The sequence below is a fragment of the Suricata suricatta genome, chromosome X (genome assembly GCF_006229205.1).
Source record: "Suricata suricatta isolate VVHF042 chromosome X, meerkat_22Aug2017_6uvM2_HiC, whole genome shotgun sequence".
Taxonomy (NCBI): Eukaryota; Metazoa; Chordata; class Mammalia; order Carnivora; family Herpestidae; genus Suricata; species Suricata suricatta.
In genome coordinates, this window is record NC_043717.1 from 110,664,535 (window position 1) to 110,673,685 (window position 9,151).

The 9,151-nt window shown below is 46.5% G+C and overlaps 1 protein-coding gene across 7 annotated transcripts in view; it reads right to left on the reverse strand.

Moving 5' to 3' along the window:
- F8 (coagulation factor VIII) overlaps positions 1-9,151 on the reverse strand; it is a 128,234-nt gene that overhangs the window by 16,339 nt on the left and 102,744 nt on the right. The window lies entirely within an intron of this gene.

Genomic DNA, 9,151 nt, shown 5'->3' on the forward strand with positions numbered 1-9,151 from the left:
CGTTTTGTCCTTTCACTTTCTAGGCAGAGTGTCTTCCATGCACAAAAGTTTTCGGTTTGGGTGGTGTACAACTGATCCTCCTTCCACCACCCCCTTCTTTTGTGGCTGTGATTCCGCCGCCATATTTAAGGAACTCTGACAGTTAACCTTGTGTCAACTTGACTATACCATGGTACCCGGTCATTTTATCAAACCTTTTTCTACGTGTTTCTGAGGTACTTTAAATGAGCTTCATATGTATATTAGAATTTCAGTAAAGCACATTATTCCCCATACTGTGGGTGCTTCTCATTTAATCAGTTGAAGGAAAAAACTGACCTCTGCCATGGAAGAGAGGATTTTGCCATCAAGACTTTCTTAGGACTTGAACTGCAACATCAACTCTTCCCTCGTTTTCAGCATAGTGCTCTAGCCTGCAAATTTTGGTCTGGCATCCATAATACTGTGAACCACTCCCATATAATCTGCCCCTGTTTCTCTTTCTCTCTCTCCACAGACATACGCGCACACACACCCAGGCACACACACGTCCCATTTCTTCCGATTTTTGGGGGTGAATCTTGACTAACACAGATTTTGATCCTAAGAAAGATTCTAAAGCAACAGAATCTTAATGAATTTTCTAAATTGAGTGTGGAATTTCTGTAATTGGTTCTCTGTTCTCATTAGATTTTTAGTTACTAATGAGTCTGTTGCCAATAGTAAAGAGAACACTGGTAGCCCATGACCTGATATGGTAATAGAGACATGAAATATCACCGCTGGATGTGACTAATCAAACACTAGTAAGAGGCAAGGTTTTCGGTGACCATGTATATAAAATTTTAGAACATTTTATTCAAACTCATAAACATAATGCTTTGGTTTGTGTCCAATGAATGTCACTGGACAAAGTGGGGAATTGTGGGGAATAAGCTTAGGAATCCCTGACCTTGAACCAATGGGTTAACAAGGCTTAGGATGGAAGCATCCGGACTAGATAAACAGGGTGAAAGTGCCTCCAGTACAGAACAGAGGCATAGGAATAGGAAGCCACAGGATGAAAGCATCCAAGATTAGGTAATCAGGGTGGAAGCGCCCCCAACATAGTACAAAAGCAGAAAGCTGCTTTCACAGGAGGGTAGGACCAGAATGGTAAACAGGGCTATAGACCACAGCAGGGTGAAGTTGCCTGGCGCAGAGCTAATTCGCAAAAGAAAGGTGCCTCATTGACCCTGAGGTAGCATTCTCTCCCTCTCTCTGTCTCGCGCGCGCGCTCTCTCTCTCTCTTTCTCTCTCTCTCTCTCTCTTATCCCCTAGGCAAGTTAGATAACCAGAGGCAGCGCCTCACCCAGCACTGGGTGGGGGGTTATATTGACCCAAACCCCTAACACTGCATATCTTCAAAACCCCCTTTTCCCTCGTGCCCATGAGTTCAGTAACGTTCACCGTTTCATTGTCTCTTTCTGCATGTCCATCATGCTTGTAAGCCTTCTGATCCTAATAAAAATGGAGCAAGGACCCTTACTCAGGGCTCTTATCTCCTCCAGGACATTACCCTCTCTCGCATTTTAATCCTGTGTCCGCTCACTTGCTGGACAAGAGAGAACTCCAGACCCAGAGTCTATGACAGGGAGTAAAGTAGTAAGTGCTGGGATTCAATTCCCACACAAATGACCTGAAAACTTCTCTACCTTCCCTGAAGCAGGTATTTCCTGTAGCCACAGAGCTGAGTATTCTGAAAACCAAAACCTAGAAACTCATTCTGCGGGTGGCTGAATTGCAATGAAAATTGGATCCCCAGCCTTGCAGAATGTTCACTGTTCATGTGTGGGTGAAAACTGGAATGGAGATATGTAGGAAAACCTTGAGGAAGCTGGGGATTTTGAACCCCTGGATTCTGATGTCTTCTTTGCCAGTAGAAACAACCTCTCTACCCCTATCCAAGGAGATTCAACCTGCATGGGTCTGGGGCAAACCCGAATAGCCTCCCATGAAATATTTGTCTTGCAAAACACTACCATTTCTCCTAAGGACCCCCACCACCCCTTTCTGTTTCTAGACATGTAAGTAGAGTCAAGTCCCAGCAGGCCCCTACAGGTGAGGCACAAAGTGATCCGTGAAGAGGCATACTACACTCTAATGAACTACTTGATTTTTCTAATTTATACAGACAAATCCAGGCAGTATGTGTAGGAATGGATATTAAGGGTGTGGGTGATGGTGGAAAGACATAAAATTGAATCAAGCCAAATATATTGAGATGGGCCCACGAAGCAGTGACTGTGTATATAATATTGTGGCTTGGGGAGCTAGAAAAGACTCTAGCAGTGTGTTTGGTTATTTGGCTGAAACATGGACCAAAAGGTGGCCTACGGTAAATTACCCTGACCTGTTTGACCTGCTGTGGTGTATGGTAGAGGGAGGGATTCAAAAGCTCAATATGACAATGGATTCATCATTTAATATCTATTCATCCTCCCTGGGAAGGCTTAGAGGACACATCTTTCATCACAACTGTGGGAAATCAATTTGTGGGGAGAGCCCCAGTACCTTTGAAGAGCTATCTGATGACTTTTGTCTGTAGGCCAGAACTCAATGGGTGGAAATGCCTGCCACTGAATTGTGGAATCTAAATGCAATAGGAGTGATTAGACTCTGGGGTGGCAGAGGCCAAGCGGCAGGCACCCGATACCCCGAGGTCATCCTAAGGGACAGCAGAGTCACAGCAGCAATCATGATAGTGTGACTCGTGGAGACATGTGATGTTGGCTAGCTGATCCCAATGTTCCTACAAGTGAAGCAGACAGGAAGGTGTCATATTTAGCTAGTGCTACCATACAAAATGCCACGGACTGAAGGACTTCAGCAGAATGTTTTTCCTCACAATTCTGGAGGCAAGAGGGTCAGTGTCAAGGGGTCGGCAGAGTTGCATTTGCCTGCAGCCTCTCTCCTTGGCTGGAAGACGGCTGCCGTCCCACTGTGTTCACAGATGGACCTTTTTCTGTCTGTGCATCTTTGGTGTCCCTTCCTCTTCTTCTAAGGTCACTGATAATATTGGATTAGGGCTGCACCCTATGATTTCATTTGACCTTAGTTACGTCATTAAAGGCCCTGCCTCTGAATCCAGACACGTTGGGGGTTAGGGCTTCAACACATGAATTTTGAGGAAACACCCTTCAGTCCTTAACAGTAGCGCACCGATTTCTTACTTGATCTGCATAAACACAAGAGTTTTAGATGTGGTGAACAAAAGTCTAACTTCAATCACAGAACCTGAAAGTTAATGAGCCCCAGCCAAGTCCCAAACTTGAGCAAGTTTACAGACCCAGAACTCCTTGAGAGGAGGGGAAGCAGGGTTCCCTTGAGGAGGGACCTTGATACACTGCCCCAAATGTATACTCTTATTCTTCTCCCAGCCTTCCCCAAAGGGGCCTACAGATTTTTTATCAGTATGATTGTGAACTGGGAAAAAGGAAATAATCAGACCTCTGGGGGGACTGCAGGACCCTGGCTCTGAACTCACGAATTCCAAGATACCCTACGTATCACTGTGGTCCACAAGTCAGAGTAGGGGCTTATGGAGTCAGGTGATCGGTGGAGTTTTAGCTCCAGCCCCTCTCTCAGTGGGTCCACTGGGCCCCTGAACTCATCCTGTGGTTATCTCCTCAGTTCTGGAAGACACAGTTAGAATAAACATACTCAGCAACTGGCAGACCCCACACTAGTTCCCTGATCTGCGGACTGAGGGCTCTTCTGGCAGGCAAGGCCAACTGGGAGCCACTAGAACCGCCTCTACCTAGGAAAACAGTAAACCAAAAGCAATACTGCATGCCTGGGAGTATTTCAGGGATTAGTGACGCCATCAAGGACTAGGAAGATGCAGAAGTGGTGATTCTCTCTATGCCCCTGTTGAATTTGCCCATCTGGCCTATGCAGAAGACAGATGAATCTTGGAGAATGACTGTGGATTAGCATAAGCCTACCCAGGAAGTGACTTCGGTTGCAGCTGCTGTGCCAGGCGTGGTCTCGCTGCTGGAGCAAATTACTGTCTCCAGTGCTCCCTGGTATGCAGTTACTGAGCGGCAAACGCCTTCTCCCCGGCCTCCCGCCCCGCTCCCGGTCCCTGAAGCAGTTTGCTTTCAGCTGTCAAGAGCTGCAATACACCTTCACTTCACCATCCTACCTCAGGGCTCTATCAGTTCTCCACCACTGTGTCATCACTGAGCGTTCGGGGATCTGATGATCTTTCCCTTCCACAAGATATCACACTGCTCCATTATGCTGGTGGCATTATGCTGACTGGACCCAGTGAGCCAGAAGTAGCAACTATTCCATACTTATTGGTAAGACATCTACATGTCAAGGGGTGGGAAATAAATCCAACTGAAAATCAGGGGCCTCCTTTCTCGGTGAAATTTTTAGGGGCCTAGTGGGGCAGGGCACGTGGGGACGTCTTCTCGAAGGTGGAAGGTAAGTTACTGTCTGGACCCTCCTGTTCCCCCAAAAGAGGCCCAACACCCAGTGGGCCTCTTAGGATTTTGGATTTTGAAGGCAACACGTTCCTCGTTTGGCTAGTTATTCTGTACCACTTCCAAGGGGTCGGAAAAGGTGCTAATTTTGCAGGGGGCCCAGGACAAGAGTAGGATCTACAACAGGTTCAGGCTGTTATGCAGGCTTCTCTGCCACTGAAGCCTTACGATCCACTAGATCCAACGGTGCTTGACGTATCAGTGGCAGACAGGGATGCTGGTTGGAGCCTTTGACAGGCCCCTAGAGGTGAGTCACAGCACAGGCCCTCAGGACCTCGGAGCAAAGCCCTGGCACCCTTTGAAGATGACGACTTTCCTTTTGAGAAGTGATTTGGTGTGTTGCTGAGCCTTGGTAGAGACCGAATGCCTAATCCTGGGCCACCAAATCGCCACGCTATTTGAATTGCCCATCATGGACTGGGTGTCCGTTGACAGCCCAAGCCTATCTTTTTAATCAAGTGGGGCACACCGTCATCAAGTACAAGCGGTCAATATGAGCTCGGGCCCAAGCTGGCTGAAGGCACAAGTACGTTTACGTGAAGAAGTGGCTAGGACGCCACGGCCCTCAGGCCTGCTACGTGCTTTTCTCGCTCCAGCCCTTGCCTGTGGCCTCGTGAAGACTTCCGTGTGATCAGGGGACGGAGGAAGAGAAGACTGGAGCCTGGTTTACAGACGGTTCTGTGCAATACGCAGGCGCCATCCACAGGTGGACGGACAGCTGCAGCACGAGAGCCCCTCTCGGGGACACCCTGGAGGGCAGTGGTGGAGGGAAACCCTCCCAGTGGGCAGAACGTAAAGCAGCGCACCTGGCTGTTGACTCTGCCTGGAAGGAGAAATGGCCAGATACGTGTTTCTATACTGACTCATGGGCAGCAGCCAATGGTTTGGCTGGGTGGTCAAGGAACCTGTAAGGAAAATGATTGGAAAGTTGGTAACAAGAAACTCTGACCAATTGGTATATGGACGGGCCTCTCTAAATGGGACAGAAATGTGATGATATCTGTGTCCGTGTGAATGCTCACCAAAGGGTGACCGCAGCAGAGAAGGATTTTCTTACTCAAGTGGATACGATGAGCTGTTCTGTGGATACCGGCCCGCCTCTTTCCCCAACAACACCTGCCAGTGTGCCGTGGGCTCACGAACAAAGTAGCCACTGTGGCAGGGATGGGGGTCATGCATGGACCCAGCCGCATGGTCCTCCGTTTATCCAGACCAGAGTGGTTCCAGCCACCACTGAGTGGCTAATCTGTCACCAGAAAAGACCAGGCTTGAGTCTTTCAAAGAAACAATTGCATTTCTACACACTAGTATGAGCATTCCAAAAGTGAAATCAAGAAAATAGTTTTAGCAACAATAAACGACTGAGACTTCACAAAAATTAAAAGCTTCTGCACAGCAAAAGAAACAATGAACAAACCTAAAAGGCAACCGAGAGAACGGGAGAAGATATTCCCAAATGACATATTTGAGAAAGGGTTAGTACCCAAAATATCGAAAGAACTTAGGCAACTCAACACCCAAAAAGCAAATAATCCAGCGAAGAAATGGGCAGAAGAGTAAACAGACACTTTTCCGAAGAGGACATCCAGATGGCCAACAGACACATGAAAATATGCTCAACCTCACTCATCATCAGGAAATACAAACCAAAACCACAATGAGATACTGCCTCACACCTGTCACGTGGCTAAAATGAACCACTCAGGAAACAACGAATGGTGGTGAGGATGTGGAGAAAGGGAAACCCTCTTACACTGTTGGCGGGAACGCAAACCGGCACAGTCGCTCTGGAAAACAGTACGGAGTTTCCTCAAAAATTTCAAATTAGAACTGCCCTACAAGCCAAGCCAGCCATTGCCCTACTAGGTAATGCCCCAGAGGATACAAAAATACGACTTTGAAGGCATACATGCACCCCCGATGTTCATAGCAGTATTATCAACAATAAGCAAACTCTGGAAATATCCCAACTGTTCATTGACTGATGAAGGGATAAAGAAGATGTGGGATGGATATACTACCCAGCCATAAAATTACTCAGCCATAAAAAAGAATGAAATCTTGTCATTTGCAACGACATGGATGGAGCTAGGGAGTATTATCCTAGCTGAAGTCAGTCAGTGAGGGAGGGACAAATACCATATGACGTCATCCATATGTGGAGCTTAAGAAACAAGTGATCATAGGGTAAGGGAAGACAGAGGAAAAGCAAGAAACAGACTCTTACCAATAGAGAACAAACTGATGGTTGACAGAGGGGAGGTGGTCAGGGGAATGGGCTGCACGGATGATGGGGATTGAGTGCACTTGTTTCGATGAGCACTGGGTCTCGTATGGAAGTGTTGAATCACTATATTGTACACCAGATTCTAGTGTTACACTGAGTCCAGCTCCAGCTGGTCCAGGGTCCTCCGAAGGAGACGCAGCATCAGTGAAAAATGGAGTGAGAGAGCCAGGTGTTTCTTTCTTGGTCACCAGCCTGGCATGTCTATCTTGCCAGGGTTTGCGCCTTTATTGATAGATTTACGTGTTAACATGACATCAAAAAGTGGAATTTTTACAAATAATTCTCAGTGATAAGATGCTTTGAAAAGGGTGCAGAAGCAGGTTTTACAGAGGCATTTTTGCAGAACTACTCTAATTACAATGAGGTAACTTACACATCATAGGATAACAGGATATTCTCAGGGAAAAGCAGATAACATACACATTTGTTTGACCCGGTAGAAAATCTTACAACTAAGAAGAGAGCAGGATGTTTTCAGTGAGAAGCAGACAGCAAACACATTTGTTTATAACAATACCGCTAAGATACAGGCATAAACAAGGCTGGGAGGCATTCTGTCTGACTCACAAGAGGAAGCATGTATTCCAGATGGTTAGTAAATAAACCTTTTGTCAACCTTGTTCTTTGATGTGGAAGGTGTAAGCGCCAGAGGTGCCCTCCATGAGCCAGCCTTTGCATAGGTGTTTAAGTAGTAACTACTCTTACCCATCCTCACAATGGGCACCAATTAGCATAGGTATGCACAGCAACTCATGCCTGGCTCTTGTTTGTTTCTTATTCCCGAGTTAGGCTCTTTTTCTCCGGTGCAGAGTTAATAGTAAATCTTGAGTTTTTTAACCCCCTTCCATTTTCTATGCCTTAAGTCTGTGAGGCTCAGGAGAAGAGCCTTTGGACAAACATCTGCAGCGCTTTGTTTAAATCCCTCTTTATCGCGGTGGGAATATGCTTCTTCCCATGAGGCACCTGTGTGGGGAGTATCGGCCTGACTTGGAACAGTGTGAGGCCTCATCAATAGCAACAGGCCTAATTTCACGTGAGCTGCAGTAGCAGAAGGAGATGCCAGTTCCGCCTCTCATGGCAGGAGCCGTGCACGCCTGCCATTTCCTTACTGTGGCCCTGTCATCCAGCTAGTGCGGCTCCCAGCATCGCACTGTATTTTATCTAATTGGAATTTGAATGCGAACTTTTTAAAACGTCTCTTTTTGTGTTTGATTCGTTTTGAAGATTCCACATATAAGTGAAATTACACGGCCCTTGTTTTTCTGTGACATTTTTCACTTAACGCCATACCCATGTTGTGCCAGTACCAAACAAAATGTAATGTTTTATTTATTTTTGAGAGAGAGAGAGAGAGAGAGAGAGTGCGCGCGCAAAAGCAGGGAAGGGGCGGGGAGGGGGTGGATAGAGGATCTGAATCAGACTCTGTGCTGAAAGCAGAGGGCCCAATGTGGGGTGGAACTCACAAACTATGAGATCATGACCTGAGTTGAAGTGGGACACTCAGCTGAGCCACCCAGGTGCCCCAGTACGAAACATTTTAAAGACACTCTGGGCAGCAGCAAAACAAAGGAAGTTCCTCTTTTTCACAACTTACTAAGGATTGTACAGAGCTCACCGGACAGGCGTATGTTGTTGCTGTGGTGGTGATAGGAGTGGTGGTTTTCCCATGAGGGCTAAGGGTGAAGAAATGACTGGGATCTTTTAAAATTAAAAGTCTTTAAATTTTTTAATGTTTATTTATTTTTGAGAGAGAGAGAGAGAGAGAGAGAGACAGAGCACGAGCAGGGGAGGGGCAGAAACAGAGGGAGACACAGAATCTGAAGCAGGTTCCAGGCTCTGAGCTGTCAGCACAGAGCCAGATGTGGGGCTTGAACCCACGAACCACAAGATCATGACCGGAGCCAAAGGTGGACGCTCAACTGACCGGGCCACCCAGATGCCCCTAAAATAAAAAGGTTTCTTAAATGAATAAATAAGTCAGTCACAGGGATGAAAAGCTCAGCATAGGGAATAGAGTCAATAAAATTACAATAACGTTGTGTGCAGACAGATGGTGACCACATTGACCTTGGTGAGTACCGAGTAATGTATCGAGTTGCAGAGTCAAGATGTTGTACACTTGAAACTAACATGACATCGTATATCAATACTCCTTCAGTGAGAAATAATTTTTATTCAATGAATAAAAAACAATGTCGCTGGCTCGAAATCTGGAGTAGTGGTGGAGGCAAAGAGAAGTGGATAGGCCTGAAAATACTCAGGAAGCAGAAGTGAGAAGATTTTGTATTGATTCGATACTGGGATTTGGAAAGAGAGGCAGGCTGAAGGCGGCGTTGCTGTTCTCCTCCAAGCT